Raw genomic sequence first — 13,317 nt, forward strand, 5'->3', positions numbered from 1 at the left:
GAGACCTGCTTCTCTAAGGTAGCTGCCAAACCAGCTGTTCTTCTAAAGCAGCAGCTAAGGGAAGGACGGTAGCCCGGAGGTGGGATCTGGGGCACCACAATTACATGCCTGAGCTCTGACTCATGCACCACCTCCCCCATTGCCAGCTCCTGCAGCTAGCAGGGCAACCCCCCATCCAGGAACTGGGAAAAGAGATGGTACCGACAGGCCACGGGAAGCAGAGGGGCCAGGAGAGGTGAGGAGGAGACTGCAGGCCAGCATTTCAGGCTTCAGAGGATGCTAACACCTTGTCTACTAGGGACACTAAGGCTGCAAGGATGGAGGCCTACCTGCGTCACATAGAGGCAGAGCCAGGGCTGGGACCTGAGCCTCCTGGTGCCAATATAACAACTCTCCCCAACCCAACTGGATTCTAGAGCCACACACCAGCAAGAAACATACAACCAAACACACACCTCTGTGTGTGAACCAGAGGTGGACAGAGCTGGACTCAGAGACAGCTCGGAAATGACAGCCACCGAGAGACCAGCACTTGAGACACTCCCAGGCCTGCCCCTCTGCACCTCCAGTCCCCAGGTTTCTCACAGTGCCCTGAATGTACAGCACTTTACAGTTTATAAAACATATTTATTTCCTCTACTCCCTACAATGATCCTAAGGCCTAAGTGGCAGAGGAAATATAAATAGACCAGTGGCTTCTCCTCTAAACTTTAATGTTTGAGAAGCCATGGTCTATTTATATTTCCTGGGGCCTTGGAACTTGGAAACCTAGGGAACTTGTTAAAATGCAGTCTGACTCAGTTAAATCTAGGCTGGGGCCTGAGATTCTGCATTTCTGATAAGCTCCCAGGTGATGCTGATGCTGCAGGTCCCTGGACCACAATTTCAGTAGCAAGGCCACAATGAGTCAAGAGCATAGGGCCTGCCTGCCTTCCTTCCTTCCTTCCTTCCTTCCTTCCTTCCTTCCTTCCTTCCTTCCTTCTTCCTTCCTTCCCTCCTTCCTTCCTTTCTTCCTTTCTTTCTTTCTTTCTTTCTTTCCCCTCTCTGGCCCAGGCTACAATCTACTCGGCTTGCTGCTGCCCGCGCCGCGGACTGCCTGGGACTGCCGGCGCCCGCCAACGCTGCCTGCCTTTTCTCCTTTGGATGCAGGCACGCGTTCGCCATCTTGGCTACGCTGGTCGCCAGCTCCTGACGCCGAGTGCTCTGCCCGCCTCAGCCTCCCGAGGTACTGGGACTACAGACGGAGTCTCGCTCACCCAGTGCTCGGTGTTGCCCGGGCTGGAGGGCGGTGGCGTGGTCTGGCCTCGCGGCAGCCTCTACCCCCCAGCCGCCTGCCTTGGCCTGCCAGGGTGCTGGGATTGCAGCCCCTGCCCGGCCGCCGCCCCATCTGGAAGGTGGGGAGCGCCTCTGCCCGGCCGCCCCGTCTGGGAGGTGAGGAGCACCTCTGCCCGGCCGCCCCGTCTGGGAAGTGAGGAGCGCCTCTGCCCGGCCGCCCCGTCTGGGAAGTGAGGAGCGCCTCTGCCCGGCCACCCACCGTCTGGGAAGTGAGGAGCGCCTCTGCCCGGCCACCCACCGTCTGGGAAGCGAGGAGCGCCTCTGCCCGGCTGCCCCGTCTGGGAAGTGAGGAGTGCCTCTGCCTGGACACCCATCGTCTGGGTGGTGAGGAGCGCCTCTGCCCGGCCGCCCATCGTCTGGGAAGTGAGGAGCGCCTCTGCCCGGCCTCCCATCGTCTGGGAGGTGAGGAGCGCCTCTGCCCGGCCGCCCCGCCCGGGAAGAAGTGAGGAGCGCCTCTGCTTGGGCGCCCCGTCCGGGAAGAAATGAGGAGCGCCTCTGCCCGGCCGCCCCGTCCGGGAAGAAGTGAGGAGCGCCTCTGCCCGGCCGCCCCGTCCGGGAAGAAGTGAGGAGCGCCTCTGCCCGGCCGCCCCGTCTGGGAAGTGAGGAGCGCCTCTGCCCGGCCGCCCCGTCCGGGAAGAAGTGAGGAGCGCCTCTGCCCGGCCGCCCCGTCCGGGAAGAAGTGAGGAGCGCCTCTGCCCGGCCGCCCCGTCTGGGAAGTGAGGAGCGCCTCTGCCCGGCCGCCCCGTCCGGGAAGAAATGAGGAGCGCCTCTGCCCGGCCGCCCCGTCCGGGAAGAAGTGAGGAGCGCCTCTGCCCGGCCGCCCCGTCCGGGAAGAAGTGAGGAGCGCCTCTGCCCAGCCGCCCTGTCTGGGAAGTGAGGAGCGCCTCTGCCCGGCTGCCCCGTCCGGGAAGAAATGAGGAGCGCCTCTGCCCGGGCGCCCCATCCGGGAAGAAGTGAGGAGTGCCTCTGCCCGGCCGCCCCATCCGGGAAGAAGTGAGGAGCGCCTCTGCCGGGCCACCCATCGTCTGGGAAGTGAGGAGCGCCTCTGCCCGGCCACCCACCGTCTGGGAAGTGAGGAGCGCCTCTGCCCGGCCGCCCCGTCTGGGAAGTGAGGAGCGCCTCTGCCCGGCCACCCACCGTCTGGGAAGTGAGGAGCGCCTCTGCCTGGCCACCCACCGTCTGGGAAGTGAGGAGCACCTCTGCCCGGCCACCCATCGTCTGGGAAGTGAGGAGCGCCTCTACCCGGCCACCCAGCGTCTGGGAAGTGAGGAGCGCCTCTGCCCCGCCACCCTGTCTGGGAAGTGAGGAGCGCCTCTGCCCGGCCGCCCCGTCTGGGAAGTGAGGAGCGCCTCTGCCCGGCCACCCATCCTCTGGGAAGTGAGGAGCGCCTCTGCCCGGCCTCCCATCGTCTGGGAGGTGAGGAGCGCCTCTGCCCGGCCGCCCCGTCCGGGAGGAAGTGAGGAGCGCCTCTGCCCGGCCGCCCCGTCCGGGAAGAAGTGAGGAGCGCCTCTGCCCGGCCGCCCCGTCTGGGACGAAGTGAGGAGCGCCTCTGCCCGGCCGCCCCGTCTGGGAAGTGAGGAGCGCCTCTGCCCGGCCGCCCCGTCCGGGAAGAAATGAGGAGCGCCTCTGCCCGGGCGCCCCATCCGGGAAGAAGTGAGGAGCGCCTCTGCACAGCCACCCATCGTCTGGGAAGTGAGGAGCGCCTCTGCCCGGCCACCCACCGTCTGGGAAGTGAGGAGCGCCTCTGCCCGGCCGCCCCGTCGGGAAGAAGTGAGGAGCGCCTCTGCCTGGCCGCCCCGTCTGGGAGGTGAGGAGCGCCTCTGCCCGGCCACCCATCGTCTGGGAGGTGAGGAGCGCCTCTGCCCGGCCACCCATCGTCTGGAAAGTGAGGAGCGCCTCTGCCCGGCTGCCCCATCTGGGAAGTGAGGAGTGCCTCTGCCCGGCCACCCATCGTCTGGGAAGTGAGGAGTGCCTCTGCCCGGCCTCCCATCGTCTGGGAGGTGAGGAGCGCCTCTGCCCGGCCGCCCCGTCCGGGAGGAAGTGAGGAGCGCCTCTGCCCGGCCGCCCCGTCCGGGAGGAAGTGAGGAGCGCCTCTGCCCGGCTGCCCCGTCCGGGAAGAAGTGAGGAGCGCCTGTGCCCGGACGCCCCGTCTGGGAAGTGAGGAGCGCCTCTGCCCGGCCGCCCCGTCCGGGAAGAAATGAGGAGCGCCTCTGCCCGGCCGCCCCGTCTGGGAGGTGAGGAGCGCCTCTGCCCGGCCATCCATCGTCTGGGAGGTGAGGAGCGCCTCTGCCCGGCCACCCATCGTCTGGGAAGTGAGGAGCGCCTCTGCCCGGCCACCCATCGTCTGGAAAGTGAGGAGCGCCTCTGCCCGGCTGCCCCATCTGGGAAGTGAGGAGTGCCTCTGCCCGGACACCCATCGTCTGGGTGGTGAGGAGCGCCTCTGCCCGGCCGCCCATCGTCTGGGAAGTGAGGAGCGCCTCTGCCCGGCCACCCATCGTCTGGGAAGTGGGGAGCGCCTCTGTCCGACCGCCCATCGTCTGGGAAGTGAGGAGCGCCTCTGCCCGGCCACCTATCGTCTGGGAAGAAGTGAGGAGCGTCTCTGCCTGGCCGCCCCGTCTGGGAAGTGAGGAGCCCCTCTGCCCGGCCGCCCCGTGTCTGGGTAGAAGTGAGGAGCTCCTCTGCCTGGCCGCTCCGTCTGGGAGGTCTACCACGGAGGCCAGAAGCAATGTGGGGGCTGGACGTGGTGGCTCACGCCTGTGGTCCCGGCACTCTGGGGGGCGAGGCGGGTTGATCACTTCGGGCTAGGAGTTCGAGACCAGTCTGGCCAACTTGGCGAAACATGAAGAATACAACAGACAAACCAACCAACCAACTCAATGACAACAAAACAGGTCTACCCTGGAGTCATACTCTAATTTTTTCTATTTTCCTCCCTTTCTGATCCTTTATCCCACTTTCTTTTTCTTCCTCTTCCTTCTCCCTCTTCTTTGTCAAATAGAGGATTGAGTTATTATCACTGATCCATATAAAGTCCCTCTCTCATTTATTTTAACTCCCACTCCCATTTCTATTCCCCGACTTCCCATGTGCAACCTTCCTAATATGTTTGATATGCATCTTTTTGTTTGTATGTATTTTTAGAAAATGTTTATTGTTTTTGTATGCAAAAAAATTTAATAAAAAAAAAAAAAAGAAAAGAAGGTAAAAAAAAAAAAAAAAAAAAACAGCATGGGACCTGGAATCGAACTACACAAGTTAGAATCTTGGCTCTTACTGTGTGACCTTGGGCAAATTACTTAACCTTTCTGTGCCTCAATCTCCTTAGGTATAAAATACTACTACTAATAAAATCTACCCCATAGGGTCAATGTGGGGATTTAATTAGTTACCATATGTAAAACACTTAAAGTGACTATTATTTCAGATTTTGAAATGGAGGTTCTGAGAAGTGAACACACTCAGCAAGGCGGCAGAGCCAGAATTCAAGCTCAAACCTACAAGCTGCACAAAATGTCACAGCCATCAAGCCCCTCCCCACATCAGATAGACATGGATATTGAGGCCCAGAGAGGGACAGAAAACTGAAATGACCACCAGAAAGTTGGCGTGAGAAACACAAGTCCATAACTCCATCCCAGTGCTCCTTCCACCACACCTTACTGCCTGTCAGGAAGGAAAGTACCGCAGAGTCTCCCCAGGGCTCTCAGCTCTGCTGTCAGCCTTACCTGGGCCCACGGCTGCCCTGGAAACTACCTGTGGGGTTGGCTGGACGTGGAGTCCGCCCCCATCCCCACTCTGTCCTCTCTCCGTCCTGCCCATCAGGCTGAGTGAGGCAGAATGGTCTCATATCCTCCTGCCATTCCCCTCCTCCTACCTCCAGCCTGTGCCCACTGCCCTGTGTCAGGTCACCCAGCTGGGGTCTCAGGTAGAGGGTGACATGCCAGGGTCTGGCTCCACCCCCACCTTGCCTTCCCAGCACGGGGCCAATGGGAGCCTGTGAGTCACTTGAAGGAAGTGCTTGGCCCCAAACAGGAAGTGGCTCTTCAAGCAGAAACCCCCTGCAGTATCCCCCAGTGCCCTGGAGCAGATGGCTTAGTAGTGGAAGCTGGTGAAGGAAGGGAAGCTGATTGGGACACAGCAACATCTATTCAGATTCTACCTGACATTCAAACTTGGAACTCACCCTCCACTTTTTGCTGCCTGGCCTGAGGACTTTTCTGCTGTGGACTGGCTGTGTGTCTTAGGTACATCAGTACCCTCTCTGATCCTCATTCATAGGATCATGGACTGCACTAAAAGACTGCTATAACCTGGTAGTCTACATGAAATGAAGGGTTGGAGCAAGTGAATATAGGGTTTTATTTTATTTTTGAGACGGAGTTTCGCTCTTGTTGCCCAGGTTAGAATGCAATGGTGCAATCTCGGCTTGCTGCAACCTCCGCCTCTCAGGTTCAAGCGATTCTCTTGCCTCAGCCTCCCAAGTAGCTGCGATTACAGACACACACCACACCCAGCTAATTTTTGTATTTTTAGTAGAGACAGGGTTTCACCATGTTGGCCAGGCTGGTCTTGAACTTCTGACCTCAGATGATCCACCCACCTTGGCCTCCCAAAGTGCTGGGATTACAGGTATAAGCCACTGCACCTTACAAATATAGGGTTTTAAATGGATGAACAAATGCACATGAGTGAAATGAACGAGTGAATTAAGATACCTAGATATAAAACTCTAGCTACAGTGTAATATCTATCTATCTATTGTTCATTGTATGATAGAGAACCCTTTATTGGCAAGAAGACCCACCCCCCGAACACCCTTAGACAGGGAAAAGGGGCCCCCACACATCACACACACACACACACTCACAAATAAATTCATTAGAGTACACAGGAGCCTCTGTCACGTTACACTCATGTGACCTGTAATCCTAAACATTCACTCCTGACTAACACCTCTAAGGCCCTAGTTAAACTCTTCTCTGTTTTTTTTTTTTTTTTTCTTAAGGCATGAGTTAGGGACTGGGTCTCACTATGCTGCCCAGGCTGGAGTGCAGTGGCTATTCTCAGGCAAATCATGGCATACTACAGGCTTGAACTCCTGGGCTCAAGCAACCCTCCCACCTCAGCCTCCCGAGTAGCTGGGACTATGGGCGTGCTACCATGCCAGGCCTCTCCATTTCTTGAACTTGAAGAACAAAAGGTGATTCTGTTAAGATACTGTGAAGGTCTATGGGTCGTGTTGCTGCTGAGGAGGGAGATGGATGCTGCTTGGGGGAGGAGTGCAGCAGGGGGGGCCTGAGTGGCAAAAATATATAAGAGGGAGACAAGTTAGCTTATCAAAGCCTTCCTCCCAGACAGCAGTGAGCACCAGTTTCTTGCATAAGCAAGCATCTCTATTCCGGTCTTGCTGTGCATCCCTTATTTTGGCATTTCTTCCTGCTCCAATTTGTGGTTCTAAAAGTACTCATGAATTAGTGTGATATGCACAAAAATGCACATGGTGGCTGAGGAACATCTTACAATATTCTGCAACTCACATTACTCACATTAATGTAACATGAAGTCTGGTATTAATTCTTTAAATTTGCAACTAGATGGACATTGAATACTAGAACTGTGAATAGTTTCATTTCTATAAAATTTTCAAAAATTGAATTAATATTTCATGTCTATTTAAAGATTTTATTTAAAAATCTAATCTTCATTAATTGTGATGGGTATTGTTTTAATTTTAATAGATGATTTTATGGAATAAAAACACTCTTGAAAACATAAAATAAATTTTCCTATGTTTATATTTACATTCGTTTACTATTTTTTTTTGAGACAGAGTCTCGCTCTGCCACCCAGGCTGGAAGGCTGGGGTGCAGTGGTAAGATCTTGATTCACTGAAACCTCCGCCTCCCAGGTCAAGTTATTTTCCTGCCTCAGCCTCCCAAGTAGCTGGGATGACAGGCATGTGCCACCACGCCCAACTCTTTTTATATTTTTAGAAGAGATGGGGTTTCACCATGTTGGCCAGGCTGGTCTCGAACTCCTGACCTCAAGTGATCTGCCTGCCTCAGCCTCAGTGCTGAGATTACAGGTGTAAGCCACTGCATGTGGCCACAGTTCATTTTTATTTATTCCATAAAATCTTTACTTTAGCAAGATCACTAATTAAATTGTTATAATCAAGATTTTCATCACTTGTGTTCTGTTGATGGCAATAATCTAAAAGACTAAAAGTAAAATGTGATTGTATTTAAAGTATATAAAATTTGATGGCCAGATACGGTGGCTCACGCTTGTAATCCCAGCACTTCGAGGGCCGAGGCAGGCAGATCACCTGAGGTCAGGAGTTCGAGACCAGCCTGGCCAACATGGTGAAACCCCATCTCTACTAAACATAAAAAAAATAGCTGGGCGTGGTGGCATGTGCCTGTAATCCCAGCTATTCAGGAGGCTGAGGCAGGAGAATCGCTTGAATCAGGGAGGCAGAGGTTGCAGTGCACTACCATCATGCCACTGCACTCCAGCCTGGGCAACAGAGTGAGACTCCATCTCAACAACAACAACAAAAATATATACATACAGGCTGGACACGGTGGCTCACGTCTGTAATCCCAGCACTTTGGGAGACCGAGGCGGGCAGATCACAAGGTCAGGAGATCGAGACCATCCTGGCTAACATGATGAACCCCCGTCTCTACTAAAAATGCAAAAAATTAGCTGGGTGTGATGGCACGTGCCTGTAGTCTCAGCTACTTGGGAGGTTGAGCCAGGAGAGTCGCTTGAACCTGGAAGGCAGAGGTTGCAGTGAGCCAAGATCACACCCACTGCACTTCAGCCTGAGTGACAGAGATGTCACTCTGTCACACACACACACACACTATATATATGTCTGAATTTAATTATATACATATATATATATAATTTGAATATATATTCAATATAATCCTAGCTACTCAGGAGGCTGAGGAAGGAGAATCACTTGAACCTGGGAAGCGGAGGTTGCAGTGAGCTGAGATCGCGCCACACTGCACTCCAGCCTGGGTGACAGAGTGAGACTCTGTCTCAAAAAAAAGAAAAAAAAAGAATTGTTAAGTCTTACTATTTATATCTGAACATCATCAGCTTAACAACAATATACTCAGAGATGTGCAATAATTAAATTCAGACATTCTTGATATTTTATCACTTGCAGTCAAATAAAACTAAACTTTACACAATGTAAATATGTACACAATGTACATATTTCAATGTACATCGTGAAGGTATATTTGTCAAGGAGGGAAGGAGGGAAAATCAAATCTATTTTATTTAACAGTCTCCTGGCTTGCTTTACAACCTTCAAATATCTGACAAAGATACATGGATCTCTATTTGTATTTTTGCTCTCAGTTCTCCAAATTTAGGAGAGGCCTGTCCACTGCCCACCCACCACCTCTCATGTTGTGGGGCCTAGGCCCCCTGTGCTGGTGACTTCACATCTGTGAGCAACTGCTTGTCTGCCAGCCAGCCCTGCCTTCCCCAGTTTGCCTTTTACAAGTGCTTTCCACATGGAAGGTCCTTATGCTTATGCCTTGTGCATGGGGCTGTATTTCCAGGGCAGTAAGCACTCAAATTTCCTCAGGGGCAGTGACCACAACTTGACTGGCCTCTCCCACAGACCCTGTACTCCTTAAAGTCCCTTCAGCTCCAACAGCACCTTGCAGGGGAGCCAGGGTGCCCAGGGTCTTCCATCCCCAGTTCTTGTTACGCCATCCCCTTGGAAAGGGAGCCGGCTAGGCTGGGAGGGCCCAGCGGCCTCTGCTGCACCAGGCTAGTAGCCCCGCGCCATCCAGCTGGGCAGTGGTCATGGTGACCTGTAGCCCACAGCTATTTTCCTCCTCCTCTGCACCCCCACTCAGTCCCCCTCCTGCACCTCTCCTCTTGCCCCCTTACTCTGGACCTACTAGCCACAGTAACCCACTTTGGGCTAAAGCCACCACAAGTTACCCTCAGGCCCTGACACCTGGGCTGGCAAGTCTCCACATTCCTTGCCCACTGCCCTTCCTAGCATCTTTCACAAAGAGCTTCCAGAGAGCAGGAAGCAAGTTCGGGAGGTGGGGGAGCAGAAGAGTGAGCAGGAGACCTGGCTTTTATTCCTAGTTTGGCCACTGGAAGGCAGGTCAACATCTTCCTATGTCATATGGGGATACTGGGACCTGCCCAGATCCCCTCTTGGAATGACAGGGAGAACCAGTGAGCAGCACATGATAGGACTGTGTAAACTGTACAGTGTGCAGTGGCTGTAACAGGGGCCAGACCCCATCTCCCTCATGTTTCCTGCTCAGCCTGGCACAGTGCCGAGGGCCCATCTATTGTAATACTGCCCAACATTTACAAGGGCTGGACATACTCTCTGTATGAGGACAAGGTTTCTATGTATGCTATCTTATGCCTCTTAGCCTCCCGCTGCAGACTTTTTTTCTTTTTTTTCCTTTCTTTCTTTTTTTTTTTTTTTTTTTGTGACGGAGTCTCACTCTGTTATTCAGGCTGGAGAGCAGTGGCGCAATCACGGCTCACTGCAACCTCTGCCTCCCAGGCTAAAACCATCCTCCCGCCTCAGCCTCCTGAGTCTCTAGGACTACAGGTATGTGCTACCACACCCGGCAAATTTTTGTATTTTTTTTGTACAGACGGGGTTTTGCCATGTTGCCCAGGCTAGTCTTGAACTCCTGAGCTTAAGTGATCTGCCCACCTTGGCCTCCCAAAGTGCTAGGATTACAGGCATGAGCCACCATGTCCAGCTGCAGTAGATATTTTTATAGATGGTAAACAGAGGCTCGAGAGGGTTTAGGGTCTCTTGGATTCACACTCTTACTACCAAGCCAGTCTAGACACCAAAAATCTAGTCACCAACGCACATTTCCTGAGCTCTCCTGTGTGGCCAGCAGACAGACACAGTCCCTGCTGGAGGGAGCCCATGAGCTAATGGTGTAGACAAACACACCAAGCGCATAATGTGAACAAAGGCGGCAGGACGCGTGAAGGGGTGGAGGCCTTGATGGTGGATCAAAGTTGTCTGCCGGCCTCACCCCTAGCTTGACACAGTGCTGGACCCACCACAGGCAGCAGTAATACCCAGGAGTGAACAAACTTGTTTTCCTGACATTCACCTCCCTAACCTAGCCACTCCCTGCCTGCCTCCTGGACAGTGAGGGGGCTCTGGACTTTTTAGACCACTTTCTTCTCTGGAACCACCACCCTAAGGGCACCCCCTCTCTTGGTGCCTGCAGGTGCCCCAGGCCTCTGCAGTGGATTGTACGTTAAACCTGGTGAAAGTAAAACTGTACTTATCTGAGCACAGAACCCCTTATACAAAGGTACTCAGTACATGTGTATCAGATGAGTTAATGAGTTTGCAGCAGTGACTGACCACTTCGGTGCCTGGCTCAGTTCATCCTGACCACTGGGGGCTTAATTCAAGTTCTGAATCAAAGAGGGGTTAGTGGGCCAGGGCAGAGCTGATAAAGAGTAAGATGCTCACTTAATCGGCCGTGGGGCTGGGAGCAGGTCCTGGCCCTCTCTGCTCTTTTGCTGTGTGATCACCGGCAAATCACTTCACCTTTCTGGGCATCCACTGCGTCAAGCAGGGATTAACACCATGTTACAATCTCCTGATTTTAGGTGAGCACATACAAAACTGGTTACAAACATAGGGCACTGAGGCTCAGAGACGGGAGGTGACTTGGCCAAGGTCACACAGCAGGTGACAGAGTGTGGACTAGCACCCAGGCCTGTCATGGTCTGTTGAGGGGGTTGGTGGAGGGCGAGGTTGACTCCCAGAGGCCTGAGTGGGGAGGCCAGATCATGGGTAACATCTCTTGTGATGTCACAGGGGACAGGAGAGAGGTAAGGGTGGGTCCCAAGAGGGCTAACCCAGGCTGACATCACCAGTGAAAGTGAGAGTCACATAGTCGGAGTCTTAGGATTTAGTCAGTACAGCCAGGAAGGGCAACCTGTTTATTCATTCCTGGAATGTGTTGACCAACGAAAGTTCCCCCAAGTGATCCCTGAGCACCTTCTATGGAAACACAGAGTGGGTGGGCTGGGAAGAAAAGCCAAATTCAACTCAGGTGGGGATGGGCCACAATGGCTTTGATTTCCTCTGTGGGTATTTGGTGCCTCCATGGCCTTGAACTAACCTCTGCCCTTAAGCCTTGTCCCACCTCCTACTCGTCACTGATGCCCTCCGGGCTGGGGTGGGTGGGCTGGGAGGGAGAACTACAGCAGGGCACCAGGGCCTCTAGGGCTGGGAGGGACCTGGACTGGTTGGAGAGATTGCCCAAAGCCAAGTAATCTGGGAGAATAATGGGGGCGGGAGCTCTGTGGGATTTTGCCTCTAGAAGCTGACAGAGAAAGACCTGGGGCTAGAGGAGCAGTGGAGCACAGTGCGCATCTCAGAAGGCACTGCCCCTTGCTGACCACACAGCCTGGGATTCCGCCTTCTGCATACCCCTTTCTCACAGCTGTCACTTGCTGGTGCCAGGTCCTGGGCAATCAGCACCTCACATGCTTTATCTCATATAATCTGTTGACTCAGGAGAGAGAGGTATGAATTCTCCAGCATCTTTGCCCCTGGAGGGCCAGCCCTAGGGTATGACCTACAGTGTCCCTCTGGAAGACAAAGCCAAAGTTCCTTCTATGGAGCTTGGCTGGAAATAGCCTCCTGCTTCTCCTCCTTCTCTTTCTGCTTCTACATTTCCTATTCCCTTAGCAGGTTTCCCTTAGCAGGGAAGCTTCCTAATGAATCACTGTCACAAGAATCCTTGTCTCAGGGTCTGCTTCTAGGTCTGCTTCAGGTGTCTCAGGTGGGTGCCATCAATGTTTCCATTTCAGAGATGAGGAAACTGAAGCTCAGAGACATGAAGAGTGTCATGTGAAAGATCCCCATCTTGCAAGCAGCAGAACATGCACTTGAATTGACGTCTGCCAGGTGCAAAGCCAAGCACTGACCCCTCCCCTCAGGCCCCACCCCTTTGTCCACAGCCAGCGTCATCTGAGCCGGTTTATATCCCCAAATGCCACTGTCCCTTCCTGGTCATCTGGTCATCTTTCCTTCTTTCTTCTTCCTTTCCTTTTTTTTTTTTTTTTAAACTGGAAGGAAAGGAGAAGAATGTGCAGATGATCCAAGGGGGATGACTAAGTCCTCAAATTCCTCTGGTTGGCTCAGACCCTGTTTTGGTCAATCCTTGTGAATCAGGGCGGGTCTGACATTCTGGGAATGCAAGGAGACTTCAAATCATCTTCATGAAAACAAGTTGTAAAAATACTGGCCACCACTCCAAGTGGCCAGCTGATAGGCTTGGCTCCATGGAGCAGGGTTGAACAAGTTCACCAGAAGGGAACACACAGCGGGAAAGACTTAGGCTAGACCCAAAGGAAGAACTTCCCTGTAATTGGGAGCTGGGCCCAGAGATAGGGTTGGGTGTGGCCTCTTTGGAAGCAGGCCATCCACGTCCTGACCTTTCCAGGCCTTTCTTGTTTGCAGTGTCTACGAAACAGCTTTGGTGAGCACTGAAGATGCAAAAACCACCAGAGGCCAACCCCCCCCAGCCCTGAGCTTCAACTCCTGACCTGAACCTGGTTTACGAGGATGCTCTGAACTAGTGGGGCTTCTGCCTCTTGGGATCCTCCCCACACCCCAGGGTGGCTGCTACCACCCTACTCTGCAGATGTGAAGACTGGCAGAGGTCAGGGCAGGACTGAAGGCTACCTGCCCAGCACTGCACATCCTCCGCCCTCAGCCCTCCACAGCCATTCCTCCAGAAAGCACCACCCCCTCCAGGCACCCTCCCTGCCCCTGGCAGAGGACTAGGCGTGTGTCTACAGATGACCACTTTACCCTCCCTCCTCCCTCTGGGCTCTCCTCTCTCCTCTTCTGGCTCCTTCCAGTCAGCAGTGAGCAGGCCTGGGGCTCATGCAGTTCATCCCCTGCACCCCTTCCCAGCTCTC

At 54.0% G+C, this 13,317-nt stretch overlaps 1 protein-coding gene across 4 annotated transcripts in view; it reads right to left on the reverse strand.

Moving 5' to 3' along the window:
* Positions 1 to 13,317, reverse strand: part of GDPD5 (glycerophosphodiester phosphodiesterase domain containing 5) — a 94,426-nt gene that overhangs the window by 55,105 nt on the left and 26,004 nt on the right. The window lies entirely within an intron of this gene.

The sequence above is a fragment of the Symphalangus syndactylus genome, chromosome 6 (genome assembly GCF_028878055.3).
Source record: "Symphalangus syndactylus isolate Jambi chromosome 6, NHGRI_mSymSyn1-v2.1_pri, whole genome shotgun sequence".
Lineage (NCBI taxonomy): Eukaryota > Metazoa > Chordata > Mammalia > Primates > Hylobatidae > Symphalangus > Symphalangus syndactylus.